The following is a 15,709-nucleotide window of genomic DNA, read 5'->3' as shown; positions in this document are numbered from 1 at the left end:
GCACTTTTCCACATTGGACGTGCTATATTAACCCCCTCTCCCCAAATACAATAAAAATAAAGAAATATATGTGCTTCCATAATGTCTACCTTCTAATGTTTCATATGTGTAAGCACATTGTCCTCCTCCTGACCACATTCTAAAACTATGTGCAAATTGTTCCTTCCATAAACTGTAACTTCCTTGGCCCTTTATTTATAATGACTGTTATACTCTCTCTCTTTCCGCCACAGTATAAAAAAGCCTAGCACACCTCATGATTGGACTAAGAAATTCCTGTCATTTAGTTGGAAATGATTTTCCCATTATCCCCAAAAACTCCTCACTGTGTCTAAGAACGCTTTTTTTCGCAGGACAATACAGATCAGATTGACTTGAAAGGTCCTTTCACGCGACTACAGAATGCCTCTCATTCCACTAAAAGATACTCCAGTGCCTACAATAGCCTAGGACTAGACTATGAGTCCCAATGTAGAAAGACCACAAGTCCACAGATATGCCTGTTTATTTAAACATCTGTATTATCATCAGCGTGTGACTGTAAAGGCGGGACCTCGCGCTCTCTGTAACGCGCTCCATTGGCAACATCAGTTAAATGTCGTTGGTTCAATCCCTCGCGGATGTTGTTTTTATTCCCATTTGTAACTGGGAAATACTGTCGCTGCAATACATATGTCTTAATCAAGCTAGTGGTTATTGACGTAAATGGCAGTGTTATAATGTTTCATGTACTGCAAATGTCACCACATAATGCGCTCTTAATTAGATTTGGTTGAAATACATTACAGTCACCCGATGAAAAAGTGTGCAAAGAGCATTAAAGAAACAAAAGGTTCATAACAGTAACAGGACATATCGAATTGTTTCAGTCCTCCACAGAGATTGCCAATGTATTAATGGAAATTCTAAAATATCTGCCCAACTGCCGTGACATTGCCTCACCGCAATGCCGTGACTCGGATTCGAACCGAGGTTGCTGCGGCCACAACGCAGAGTACTAACCACTATACGATCACGGCGAGCTACTTGGGCTACTACAATGTGACGTTCCACCTCTATCATAAGCTGTAATCCATCTGTGATGTCATGACTCATGTTTGAATTAAAGGTTGGTTGTGATGTTATCCATGAGAATAAGTGGACACCTGATCCCCAGTCACTTATTTAAGATCTCAATAATCAAGTCAGAATCCAAATGAAAGTCATCAAAGTGGAGCCAATTAGAAATAATATAGTTACACAAACCTGGCAATGGTGCGGCAGCCAGGGCCGATAATGGCCCGCCAGCCTGAGAGCAGGAAAGTGTGAGAGCAGTGATGGTCTTGTGAGAGTTTACAGCTGTTATTGACCCTGTCCCCTTCCATTGCAGAGTTTTCTCCCTATAAGAAGTGCAGAGGCTCCCTCCGGGGTGCTAATAGTACATTTCTTTTTTTGCGCAGGAGAAGTGCTCTTCACCAATTGCACGTGCCAAATCACCCGAAGGCCACCACCATAAAATTCAGGCATTCATGTTCATGCGTCCTCCATGTTATGTCCTTATAAAGGGATGCATGTTCATGATGACTCCATGTCACACCTGCATACAAGGATGTATGTTCATGCCGCCTCGTTCTCTTGGCTTCATACAGGGATTTTATCTCCTCCCTGTCTCACCCTCATGCAGGGATGCATGACCAATGCTCCTTCCCTTCTCGCCCGCATACATGGATGCACGTTCATGTCTCCTCGTTCTCTCGGCTTCATACAGGGATTTTATCTCCTCCCTGTCTCACCCTCAGGAAGGGATGCATGACCAATGCTCCTTCCCGTCTCGCCCGCATACATGGATGCACGTTCACGCCTCCTCCTTCTCTCGGCTTCATACGGGGATCATATCTCCTCCCTGTCTCACCCTCATGCAGGGATGCATGACCAATGCTCCTTCCTGTCTCGCCCGCATACATGGATGCACGTTCACGCCTCCTCCTTCTCTCGGCTTCATACAGGGATCATATCTCCTCCCTGTCTCACCCTCATGCAGGCATGCATGACCAATGCTCCTTCCCTTCTCGCCTGCATACATGGATGCACGTTCACGCCTCCTCCTTCTCTCGGCTTCATACGGGGATCATATCTCCTCCCTGTCTCACCCTCATGCAGGGATGCATGACCAATGCTCCTTCCTGTCTCGCCCGCATACATGGCTGCACGTTCACGCCTCCTCCTTCTCTCGGCTTCATACGGGGATCATATCTCCTCCCTGTCTCACCCTCATGCAGGGATGCATGACCAATGCTCCTTCCCTTCTCGCCTGCATACATGGATGCACGTTCACGCCTCCTCCTTCTCTCGGCTTCATACGGGGATCATATCTCCTCAATGTCTCACCCTCACTTCCAACATGTGTAACTTCTTGTTCTCTTTGACGTCTGGGGCATGGGTGGCTACTGCACAGCTCTAGATGTCGCCCACCTGCAAGGTGCTATTGAAAGCACTTTTCCACATTGGACGTGCTATATTAACCCCCTCTCCCCAAATACAATAAAAATAAAGAAATATATGTGCTTCCATAATGTCTACCTTCTAATGTTTCATATGTGTAAGCACATTGTCCTCCTCCTGACCACATTCTAAAACTATGTGCAAATTGTTCCTTCCATAAACTGTAACTTCCTTGGCCCTTTATTTATAATGACTGTTATACTCTCTCTCTTTCCGCCACAGTATAAAAAAGCCTAGCACACCTCATGATTGGACTAAGAAATTCCTGTCATTTAGTTGGAAATGATTTTCCCATTATCCCCAAAAACTCCTCACTGTGTCTCAGAACGCTTTTTTTCACAGGACAATACAGATCAGATTGACTTGAAAGGTCCTTTCACGCGACTACAGAATGCCTCTCATTCCACTAAAAGATACTCCAGTGCCTACAATAGCCTAGGACTAGACTATGAGTCCCAATGTAGAAAGACCACAAGTCCACAGATATGCCTGTTTATTTAAACATCTGTATTATCATCAGCGTGTGACTGTAAAGGCGGGACCTCGCGCTCTCTGTAACGCGCTCCATTGGCAACATCAGTTAAATGTCGTTGGTTCAATCCCTCGCGGATGTTGTTTTTATTCCCATTTGTAACTGGGAAATACTGTCGCTGCAATACATATGTCTTAATCAAGCTAGTGGTTATTGACGTAAATGGCAGTGTTATAATGTTTCATGTACTGCAAATGTCACCACATAATGCGCTCTTAATTAGATTTGGTTGAAATACATTACAGTCACCCGATGAAAAAGTGTGCAAAGAGCATTAAAGAAACAAAAGGTTCATAACAGTAACAGGACATATCGAATTGTTTCAGTCCTCCACAGAGATTGCCAATGTATTAATGGAAATTCTAAAATATCTGCCCAACTGCCGTGACATTGCCTCACCGCAATGCCGTGACTCGGATTCGAACCGAGGTTGCTGCGGCCACAACGCAGAGTACTAACCACTATACGATCACGGCGAGCTACTTGGGCTACTACAATGTGACGTTCCACCTCTATCATAAGCTGTAATCCATCTGTGATGTCATGACTCATGTTTGAATTAAAGGTTGGTTGTGATGTTATCCATGAGAATAAGTGGACACCTGATCCCCAGTCACTTATTTAAGATCTCAATAATCAAGTCAGAATCCAAATGAAAGTCATCAAAGTGGAGCCAATTAGAAATAATATAGTTACACAAACCTGGCAATGGTGCGGCAGCCAGGGCCGATAATGGCCCGCCAGCCTGAGAGCAGGAAAGTGTGAGAGCAGTGATGGTCTTGTGAGAGTTTACAGCTGTTATTGACCCTGTCCCCTTCCATTGCAGAGTTTTCTCCCTATAAGAAGTGCAGAGGCTCCCTCCGGGGTGCTAATAGTACATTTCTTTTTTTGCGCAGGAGAAGTGCTCTTCACCAATTGCACGTGCCAAATCACCCGAAGGCCACCACCATAAAATTCAGGCATTCATGTTCATGCGTCCACCATGTTATGTCCTTATAAAGGGATGCATGTTCATGATGACTCCATGTCACACCTGCATACAAGGATGCATGTTCATGCCGCCTCGTTCTCTTGGCTTCATACAGGGATTTTATCTCCTCCCTGTCTCACCCTCATGCAGGGATGCATGACCAATGCTCCTTCCCTTCTCGCCCGCATACATGGATGCACGTTCATGTCTCCTCGTTCTCTCGGCTTCATACAGGGATTTTATCTCCTCCCTGTCTCACCCTCAGGAAGGGATGCATGACCAATGCTCCTTCCCGTCTCGCCCGCATACATGGATGCACGTTCACGCCTCCTCCTTCTCTCGGCTTCATACGGGGATCATATCTCCTCCCTGTCTCACCCTCATGCAGGGATGCATGACCAATGCTCCTTCCTGTCTCGCCCGCATACATGGATGCACGTTCACGCCTCCTCCTTCTCTCGGCTTCATACAGGGATCATATCTCCTCCCTGTCTCACCCTCATGCAGGCATGCATGACCAATGCTCCTTCCCTTCTCGCCTGCATACATGGATGCACGTTCACGCCTCCTCCTTCTCTCGGCTTCATACGGGGATCATATCTCCTCCCTGTCTCACCCTCATGCAGGGATGCATGACCAATGCTCCTTCCTGTCTCGCCCGCATACATGGCTGCACGTTCACGCCTCCTCCTTCTCTCGGCTTCATACGGGGATCATATCTCCTCCCTGTCTCACCCTCATGCAGGGATGCATGACCAATGCTCCTTCCCTTCTCGCCTGCATACATGGATGCACGTTCACGCCTCCTCCTTCTCTCGGCTTCATACGGGGATCATATCTCCTCAATGTCTCACCCTCACTTCCAACATGTGTAACTTCTTGTTCTCTTTGACGTCTGGGGCATGGGTGGCTACTGCACAGCTCTAGATGTCGCCCACCTGCAAGGTGCTATTGAAAGCACTTTTCCACATTGGACGTGCTATATTAACCCCCTCTCCCCAAATACAATAAAAATAAAGAAATATATGTGCTTCCATAATGTCTACCTTCTAATGTTTCATATGTGTAAGCACATTGTCCTCCTCCTGACCACATTCTAAAACTATGTGCAAATTGTTCCTTCCATAAACTGTAACTTCCTTGGCCCTTTATTTATAATGACTGTTATACTCTCTCTCTTTCCGCCACAGTATAAAAAAGCCTAGCACACCTCATGATTGGACTAAGAAATTCCTGTCATTTAGTTGGAAATGATTTTCCCATTATCCCCAAAAACTCCTCACTGTGTCTAAGAACGCTTTTTTTCACAGGACAATACAGATCAGATTGACTTGAAAGGTCCTTTCACGCGACTACAGAATGCCTCTCATTCCACTAAAAGATACTCCAGTGCCTACAATAGCCTAGGACTAGACTATGAGTCCCAATGTAGAAAGACCACAAGTCCACAGATATGCCTGTTTATTTAAACATCTGTATTATCATCAGCGTGTGACTGTAAAGGCGGGACCTCGCGCTCTCTGTAACGCGCTCCATTGGCAACATCAGTTAAATGTCGTTGGTTCAATCCCTCGCGGATGTTGTTTTTATTCCCATTTGTAACTGGGAAATACTGTCGCTGCAATACATATGTCTTAATCAAGCTAGTGGTTATTGACGTAAATGGCAGTGTTATAATGTTTCATGTACTGCAAATGTCACCACATAATGCGCTCTTAATTAGATTTGGTTGAAATACATTACAGTCACCCGATGAAAAAGTGTGCAAAGAGCATTAAAGAAACAAAAGGTTCATAACAGTAACAGGACATATCGAATTGTTTCAGTCCTCCACAGAGATTGCCAATGTATTAATGGAAATTCTAAAATATCTGCCCAACTGCCGTGACATTGCCTCACCGCAATGCCGTGACTCGGATTCGAACCGAGGTTGCTGCGGCCACAACGCAGAGTACTAACCACTATACGATCACGGCGAGCTACTTGGGCTACTACAATGTGACGTTCCACCTCTATCATAAGCTGTAATCCATCTGTGATGTCATGACTCATGTTTGAATTAAAGGTTGGTTGTGATGTTATCCATGAGAATAAGTGGACACCTGATCCCCAGTCACTTATTTAAGATCTCAATAATCAAGTCAGAATCCAAATGAAAGTCATCAAAGTGGAGCCAATTAGAAATAATATAGTTACACAAACCTGGCAATGGTGCGGCAGCCAGGGCCGATAATGGCCCGCCAGCCTGAGAGCAGGAAAGTGTGAGAGCAGTGATGGTCTTGTGAGAGTTTACAGCTGTTATTGACCCTGTCCCCTTCCATTGCAGAGTTTTCTCCCTATAAGAAGTGCAGAGGCTCCCTCCGGGGTGCTAATAGTACATTTCTTTTTTTGCGCAGGAGAAGTGCTCTTCACCAATTGCACGTGCCAAATCACCCGAAGGCCACCACCATAAAATTCAGGCATTCATGTTCATGCGTCCTCCATGTTATGTCCTTATAAAGGGATGCATGTTCATGATGACTCCATGTCACACCTGCATACAAGGATGTATGTTCATGCCGCCTCGTTCTCTTGGCTTCATACAGGGATTTTATCTCCTCCCTGTCTCACCCTCATGCAGGGATGCATGACCAATGCTCCTTCCATTCTCGCCCGCATACATGGATGCACGTTCATGTCTCCTCGTTCTCTCGGCTTCATACAGGGATTTTATCTCCTCCCTGTCTCACCCTCAGGAAGGGATGCATGACCAATGCTCCTTCCCGTCTCGCCCGCATACATGGATGCACGTTCACGCCTCCTCCTTCTCTCGGCTTCATACGGGGATCATATCTCCTCCCTGTCTCACCCTCATGCAGGGATGCATGACCAATGCTCCTTCCTGTCTCACCCTCATGCAGGCATGCATGACCAATGCTCCTTCCCTTCTCGCCTGCATACATGGATGCACGTTCACGCCTCCTCCTTCTCTCGGCTTCATACGGGGATCATATCTCCTCCCTGTCTCACCCTCATGCAGGGATGCATGACCAATGCTCCTTCCTGTCTCGCCCGCATACATGGCTGCACGTTCACGCCTCCTCCTTCTCTCGGCTTCATACGGGGATCATATCTCCTCCCTGTCTCACCCTCATGCAGGGATGCATGACCAATGCTCCTTCCTGTCTCGCCCGCATACATGGATGCACGTTCACGCCTCCTCCTTCTCTCGGCTTCATACGGGGATCATATCTCCTCAATGTCTCACCCTCACTTCCAACATGTGTAACTTCTTGTTCTCTTTGACGTCTGGGGCATGGGTGGCTACTGCACAGCTCTAGATGTCGCCCACCTGCAAGGTGCTATGGAAAGCACTTTTCCACATTGGACGTGCTATATTAACCCCCTCTCCCCAAATACACTAAAAATAAAGAAATATATGTGCTTCCATAATGTCTACCTTCTAATGTTTCATATGTGTAAGCACATTGTCCTCCTCCTGACCACATTCTAAAACTATGTGCAAATTGTTCCTTCCATAAACTGTCACTTCCTTGGCCCTTTATTTATAATGACTGTTATACTCTCTCTCTTTCCGCCACAGTATAAAAAAGCCTAGCACACTTCATGATTGGACTAAGAAATTCCTGTCATTTAGTTGGAAATGATTTTCCCATTATCCCCAAAAACTCCTCACTGTGTCTAAGAACGCTTTTTTTCACAGGACAATACAGATCAGATTGACTTGAAAGGTCCTTTCACGCGACTACAGAATGCCTCTCATTCCACTAAAAGATACTCCAGTGCCTACAATAGCCTAGGACTAGACTATGAGTCCCAATGTAGAAAGACCACAAGTCCACAGATATGCCTGTTTATTTAAACATCTGTATTATCATCAGCGTGTGACTGTAAAGGCGGGACCTCGCGCTCTCTGTAACGCGCTCCATTGGCAACATCAGTTAAATGTCGCTGGTTCAATCCCTCGCGGATGTTGTTTTTATTCCCATTTGTAACTGGGAAATACTGTCGCTGCAATACATATGTCTTAATCAAGCTAGTGGTTATTGACGTAAATGGCAGTGTTATAATGTTTCATGTACTGCAAATGTCACCACATAATGCGCTCTTAATTAGATTTGGTTGAAATACATTACAGTCACCCGATGAAAAAGTGTGCAAAGAGCATTAAAGAAACAAAAGGTTCATAACAGTAACAGGACACATCGAATTGTTTCAGTCCTCCACAGAGATTGCCAATGTATTAATGGAAATTCTAAAATATCTGCCCAACTGCCGTGACATTGCCTCACCGCAATGCCGTGACTCGGATTCGAACCGAGGTTGCTGCGGCCACAACGCAGAGTACTAACCACTATACGATCACGGCGAGCTACTTGGGCTACTACAATGTGACGTTCCACCTCTATCATAAGCTGTAATCCATCTGTGATGTCATGACTCATGTTTGAATTAAAGGTTGGTTGTGATGTTATCCATGAGAATAAGTGGACACCTGATCCCCAGTCACTTATTTAAGATCTCAATAATCAAGTCAGAATCCAAATGAAAGTCATCAAAGTGGAGCCAATTAGAAATAATATAGTTACACAAACCTGGCAATGGTGCGGCAGCCAGGGCCGATAATGGCCCGCCAGCCTGAGAGCAGGAAAGTGTGAGAGCAGTGATGGTCTTGTGAGAGTTTACAGCTGTTATTGACCCTGTCCCCTTCCATTGCAGAGTTTTCTCCCTATAAGAAGTGCAGAGGCTCCCTCCGGGGTGCTAATAGTACATTTCTTTTTTTGCGCAGGAGAAGTGCTCTTCACCAATTGCACGTGCCAAATCACCCGAAGGCCACCACCATAAAATTCAGGCATTCATGTTCATGCGTCCTCCATGTTATGTCCTTATAAAGGGATGCATGTTCATGATGACTCCATGTCACACCTGCATACAAGGATGTATGTTCATGCCGCCTCGTTCTCTTGGCTTCATACAGGGATTTTATCTCCTCCCTGTCTCACCCTCATGCAGGGATGCATGACCAATGCTCCTTCCCTTCTCGCCCGCATACATGGATGCACGTTCATGTCTCCTCGTTCTCTCGGCTTCATACAGGGATTTTATCTCCTCCCTGTCTCACCCTCAGGAAGGGATGCATGACCAATGCTCCTTCCCGTCTCGCCCGCATACATGGATGCACGTTCACGCCTCCTCCTTCTCTCGGCTTCATACGGGGATCATATCTCCTCCCTGTCTCACCCTCATGCAGGGATGCATGACCAATGCTCCTTCCTGTCTCACCCTCATGCAGGCATGCATGACCAATGCTCCTTCCCTTCTCGCCTGCATACATGGATGCACGTTCACGCCTCCTCCTTCTCTCGGCTTCATACGGGGATCATATCTCCTCCCTGTCTCACCCTCATGCAGGGATGCATGACCAATGCTCCTTCCTGTCTCGCCCGCATACATGGCTGCACGTTCACGCCTCCTCCTTCTCTCGGCTTCATACGGGGATCATATCTCCTCCCTGTCTCACCCTCATGCAGGGATGCATGACCAATGCTCCTTCCTGTCTCGCCCGCATACATGGATGCACGTTCACGCCTCCTCCTTCTCTCGGCTTCATACGGGGATCATATCTCCTCAATGTCTCACCCTCACTTCCAACATGTGTAACTTCTTGTTCTCTTTGACGTCTGGGGCATGGGTGGCTACTGCACAGCTCTAGATGTCGCCCACCTGCAAGGTGCTATGGAAAGCACTTTTCCACATTGGACGTGCTATATTAACCCCCTCTCCCCAAATACAATAGAAATAAAGAAATATATGTGCTTCCATAATGTCTACCTTCTAATGTTTCATATGTGTAAGCACATTGTCCTCCTCCTGACCACATTCTAAAACTATGTGCAAATTGTTCCTTCCATAAACTGTCACTTCCTTGGCCCTTTATTTATAATGACTGTTATACTCTCTCTCTTTCCGCCACAGTATAAAAAAGCCTAGCACACCTCATGATTGGACTAAGAAATTCCTGTCATTTAGTTGGAAATGATTTTCCCATTATCCCCAAAAACTCCTCACTGTGTCTAAGAACGCTTTTTTTCACAGGACAATACAGATCAGATTGACTTGAAAGGTCCTTTCATGCGACTACAGAATGCCTCTCATTCCACTAAAAGATACGCCAGTGCCTACAATAGCCTAGGACTAGACTATGAGTCCCAATGTAGAAAGACCACAAGTCCACAGATATGCCTGTGTATTTAAACATCTGTATTATCATCAGCGTGTGACTGTAAAGGTGGGACTTCGCGCTCTCTGTAACGCGCTCCATTGGCAACATCAGTTAAATGTCGTTGGTTCAATCCCTCGCGGATGTTGTTTTTATTCCCATTTGTAACTGGGAAATACTGTCGCTGCAATACATATGTCTTAATCAAGCTAGTGGTTATTGACGTAAATGGCAGTGTTATAATGTTTCATGTACTGCAAATGTCACCACATAATGTGCTCTTAATTAGATTTGGTTGAAATACATTACAGTCACCCGATGAAAAAGTGTGCAAAGAGCATTAAAGAAACAAAAGGTTCATAACAGTAACAGGACATATCGAATTGTTTCAGTCCTCCACAGAGATTGCCAATGTATTAATGGAAATTGTAAAATATCTGCCCAACTGCCGTGACATTGCCTCACCGCAATGCCGTGACTCGGATTCGAACCGAGGTTGCTGCGGCCACAACGCAGAGTACTAACCACTATGCGATCACGGCGAGCTACTTGGGCTGCTACAGTGTGACGTTCCACCTCTATCATAAGCTGTACTCCATCTGTGATGTCATGACTCATGTTTGAATTAAAGGTTGGCTGTGATGTTATCCATGAGAATAAGTGGACACCTGATCCCCAGTCACTTATTTAAGATCTCAATAATCAAGTCAGAATCCAAATGAAAGTCATCAAAGTGGAGCCAATTAGAAATAATATAGTTACACAAACCTGGCAATAGTGCGGCAGCCAGGGCCGATAATGGCCCGCCAGCCTGAGAGCAGGAAAGTGTGAGAGCAGTGATGGTCTTGTGAGAGTTTACAGCTGTTATTGACCCTGTCCCCTTCCATTGCAGAGTTTTCTCCCTATAAGAAGTGCAGAGGCTCCCTCCGGGGTGCTAATAGTACATTTATTTTTTTGCGCAGGAGAAGTGCTCTTCACCAATTGCACGTGCCAAATCACCCGAAGGCCACCACCATAAAATTCAGGCATTCATGTTCATGCGTCCTCCATGTTATGTCCTTATAAAGGGATGCATGTTCATGATGACTCCATGTCACACCTGCATACAAGGATGCATGTTCATGCCGCCTCGTTCTCTTGGCTTCATACAGGGATTTTATCTCCTCCCTGTCTCACCCTCATGCAGGGATGCATGACCAATGCTCAATCCCTTCTCGCCCGCATACAATGATGCACGTTCATGTCTTCTCGTTCTCTCGGCTTCATACGGGGATTTTATCTCCTCCCTGTCTCACCCTCAGGAAGGGATGCATGACCAATGCTCCTTCCCGTCTCGCCCGCATACATGGATGCACGTTCACGCCTCCTCCTTCTCTCGGCTTCATACGGGGATCATATCTCCTCCCTGTCTCACCCTCATGCAGGGATGCATGACCAATGCTCCTTCCCTTCTCGCCTGCATACATGGATGCACATTCACGCCTCCTCCTTCTCTCGGCTTCATACGCGATCATATCTCCTCCCTGTCTCACCCTCATGCAGGGATGCATGACCAACGCTCCTTCCTGTCTCGCCCGCATACATGGATGCACGTTCACGCCTCCTCCTTCTCTCGGCTTCATACGGGGATCATATCTCCTCCCTGTCTCACCCTCATGCAGGGATGCATGTCCAATGCTCCTTCCCTTCTCGCCTGCATACATGGATTCACGTTCACGCCTCCTCCTTCTCTCGGCTTCATACGGGGATCATATCTCCTCAATGTCTTACCCTCACTTCCAACATGTGTAACTTCTTGTTCTCTTTGACGTCTGGGGCATGGGTGGCTACTGCACAGCTCTAGATGTCGCCCACCTGCAAGGTGCTATGGAAAGCACTTTTCCACATTGGACGTGCTATATTAACCCCCTCTCCCCAAATACAATAAAAATAAAGAAATATATGTGCTTCCATAATGTCTACCTTCTAATGTTTCATATGTGTAAGCACATTGTCCTCCTCCTGACCACATTCTAAAACTATGTGCAAATTGTTCCTTCCATAAACTGTCACTTCCTTGGCCCTTTATTTATAATGACTGTTATACTCTCTCTCTTTCCGCCAAAGTATAAAAAAGCCTAGCACACCTCATGATTGGACTAAGAAATTCCTGTCATTTAGTTGGAAATGATTTTCCCATTATCCCCAAAAACTCCTCACTGTGTCTAAGAACGCTTTTTTTCACAGGACAATACAGATCAGATTGACTTGAAAGGTCCTTTCACGCGACTACAGAACGCCTCTCATTCCACTCAAAGATACGCCAGTGCCTACAATAGCCTAGGACTAGACTATGAGTCCCAATGTAGAAAGACCACAAGTCCACAGATATGCCTGTTTATTTAAACATCTGTATTATCATCAGCGTGTGACTGTAAAGGCGGGACCTTGCGCTCTCTGTAACGCGCTCCATTGGCAACATCAGTTAAATGTCGTTGGTTCAATCCCTCGCGGATGTTGTTTTTATTCCCATTTGTAACTGGGAAATACTGTCGCTGCAATACATATGTCTTAATCAAGCTAGTGGTTATTGACGTAAATGGCAGTGTTATAATGTTTCATGTACTGCAAATGTCACCACATAATGCACTCTTAATTAGATTTGGTTGAAATACATTACAGTCACCCATGAAAAAGTGTGCAGAGAGCATTAAAGAAACAAAAGGTTCATAACTGTAACAGGACATATCGAATTGTTTCAGTCCTCCACAGAGATTGCCAATGTATTAATGGAAATTCTAAAATATCTGCCCAACTGCTGTGACATTGCCTCACCGCAATGCCGTGACTCGGAATCGAACCGAGGTTGCTGCGGCCACAACGCAGAGTACTAACCACTATACGATCACGGCGAGCTACTTGGGCTGCTACAATGTGACGTTCCACCTCTATCATAAGCTGTACTCCATCTGTGATGTCATGACTCATGTTTGAATTAAAGGTTGGTTGTGATGTTATCCATGAGAATAAGTGGACACCTGATCCCCAGTCACTTATTTAAGATCTCAATAATCAAGTCAGAATCCAAATGAAAGTCATCAAAGTGGAGCCAATTAGAAATAATATAGTTACACAAACCTGGCAATGGTGCGGCAGCCAGGGCCGATAATGGCCCGCCAGCCTGAGAGCAGGAAAGTGTGAGAGCAGTGATGGTCTTGTGAGAGTTTACAGCTGTTATTGACCCTGTCCCCTTCCATTGCAGAGTTTTCTCCCTATAAGAAGTGCAGAGGCTCCCTCCGGGGTGCTAATAGTAAATTTATTTTTTTGCACAGGAGAAGTGCTCTTCGCCAATTGCACGTGCCAAATCACCCGAAGGCCACCACCATAAAATTCAGGCAATCATGTTCATGCGTCCTCCATGTTATGTCCTTATAAAGGGATGCATGTTCATGATGACTCCATGTCACACCTGCATACAAGGATGCATGTTCATGCCGCCTCGTTCTCTTGGCTTCATACAGGGATTTTATCTCCTCCCTGTCTCACCCTCATGCAGGGATGCAAGACCAATGCTCCTTCCCTTCTCGCCCGCATACAATGATGCACGTTCATGTCTTCTCGTTCTCTCGGCTTCATACAGGGATTTTATCTCCTCCCTGTCTCACCCTCAGGAAGGGATGCATGACCAATGCTCCTTCCCGTCTCGCCCGCATACATGGATGCACGTTCACGCCTCCTCCTTCTCTCGGCTTCATACGGGGATCATATCTCCTCCCTGTCTCACCCTCATGCAGGGATGCATGACCAATAATCCTTCCTGTCTCGCCCGCATACATGGATGCACGTTCACGCCTCCTCCTTCTCTCGGCTTCATACGGGGATCATATCTCCTCCCTGTCTCACCCTCATGCAGGGATGCATGACCAATGCTCCTTCCCTTCTCGCCTGCATACATGGATGCACGTTCACGCCTCCTCCTTCTCTCGGCTTCATACGGGGATCATATCTCCTCCCTGTCTCACCCTCATGCAGGGATGCATGACCAACGCTCCTTCCTGTCTCGCCCGCATACATGGATGCACGTTCACGCCTCCTCCTTCTCTCGGCTTCATACGGGGATCATATCTCCTCCCTGTCTCACCCTCATGCAGGGATGCATGACCAATGCTCCTTCCCTTCTCGCCTGCATACATGGATGCACGTTCACGCCTCCTCCTTCTCTCGGCTTCATACGGGGATCATATCTCCTCAATGTCTCACCCTCACTTCCAACATGTGTAACTTCTTGTTCTCTTTGACGTCTGGGGCATGGGTGGCTACTGCACAGCTCTAGATGTCGCCCACCTGCAAGGTGCTATGGAAAGCACTTTTCCACATTGGACGTGCTATATTAACCCCCTCTCCCCAAATACAATAAAAATAAAGAAATATATGTGCTTCCATAATGTCTACCTTCTAATGTTTCATATGTGTAAGCACATTGTCCTCCTCCTGACCACATTCTAAAACTATGTGCAAATTGTTCCTTCCATAAACTGTCACTTCCTTGGCCCTTTATTTATAATGACTGTTATACTCTCTCTCTTTCCGCCACAGTATAAAAAAGCCTAGCACACCTCATGATTGGACTAAGAAATTCCTGTCATTTAGTTGGAAATGATTTTCCCATTATCCCCAAAAACTCCTCACTGTGTCTAAGAACGCTTTTTTTCACAGGACAATACAGATCAGATTTACTTGAAAGGTCCTTTCACGCGACTACAGAATGCCTCTCATTCCACTAAAAGATACACCAGTGCCTACAATAGCCTAGGACTAGACTATGAGTCCCAATGTAGAAAGACCACAAGTCCACAGATATGCCTGTTTATTTAAACATCTGTATTATCATCAGCGTGTGACTGTAAAGGCGGGACCTCGCGCTCTCTGTAAAGCGCTCCATTGGCAACATCAGTTAAATGTTGTTGGTTCAATCCCTCGCGGATGTTGTTTTTATTCCCATTTGTAACTGGGAAATACTGTCGCTGCAATACATATGTCTTAATCAAGCTAGTGGTTATTGACGTAAATGGCAGTGTTATAATGTTTCATGTACGGCAAATGGCACCACATAATGCGCTCTTTATTAGATTTGGTTGAAATACATTACAGTCACCCGATGAAAAAGTGTGCAAAGAGCATTAAAGAAACAAAAGGTTCATAACAGTAACAGGACATATCGAATTGTTTCAGTCCTCCACAGAGATTGCCAATGTATTAATGGAAATTCTAAAATATCTGCCCAACTGCCGTGACATTGCCTCACCGCAATGCCGTGACTCGGATTCAAACCGAGGTTGCTGCGGCCACAACGCAGAGTACTAACCACTATACGATCACAGCGAGCTACTTGGACCGCTACAATGTGACGTTCCACCTCTATCATAAGCTGTACTCCATCTGTGATGTCATGACTCATGTTTGAATTAAAGGTTGGTTGTGATGTTATCCATGAGAATAAGTGGACACCTGATCCCCAGTCACTTAT

The 15,709-nt window shown here is 45.9% G+C and overlaps 5 non-coding genes across 5 annotated transcripts; all 5 read right to left on the bottom strand.

The window, feature by feature from the left end:
- Positions 1 to 947: 947 nt before the first annotated feature.
- On the bottom strand, positions 948 to 1,019 carry TRNAH-GUG (transfer RNA histidin (anticodon GUG)). Its single transcript has one exon. It is a non-coding gene; the product is annotated as a tRNA-His (tRNA).
- A 2,398-nt stretch (positions 1,020 to 3,417) lies between these two features.
- On the bottom strand, positions 3,418 to 3,489 carry TRNAH-GUG (transfer RNA histidin (anticodon GUG)). The gene has a single exon. It is a non-coding gene; the product is annotated as a tRNA-His (tRNA).
- Positions 3,490 to 5,887: 2,398 nt separating this feature from the next.
- On the bottom strand, positions 5,888 to 5,959 carry TRNAH-GUG (transfer RNA histidin (anticodon GUG)). The gene has a single exon. It is a non-coding gene; the product is annotated as a tRNA-His (tRNA).
- Positions 5,960 to 8,280: 2,321 nt separating this feature from the next.
- On the bottom strand, positions 8,281 to 8,352 carry TRNAH-GUG (transfer RNA histidin (anticodon GUG)). Its single transcript has one exon. It is a non-coding gene; the product is annotated as a tRNA-His (tRNA).
- A 4,670-nt stretch (positions 8,353 to 13,022) lies between these two features.
- Positions 13,023 to 13,094, bottom strand: TRNAH-GUG (transfer RNA histidin (anticodon GUG)). The gene has a single exon. It is a non-coding gene; the product is annotated as a tRNA-His (tRNA).
- Between the last annotated feature and the right edge of the window lie 2,615 nt (positions 13,095 to 15,709).

Source organism: Ambystoma mexicanum (assembly GCF_040938575.1).
Source record: "Ambystoma mexicanum isolate Mex_15411 chromosome 12 unlocalized genomic scaffold, UKY_AmexF1_1 Mex_chr12_unloc.1, whole genome shotgun sequence".
NCBI classification, from domain to species: domain Eukaryota; kingdom Metazoa; phylum Chordata; class Amphibia; order Caudata; family Ambystomatidae; genus Ambystoma; species Ambystoma mexicanum.
The sequence above is the reverse complement of the archived record's forward strand: the minus strand, read 5'-3'. Positions and strand labels throughout refer to the sequence as shown.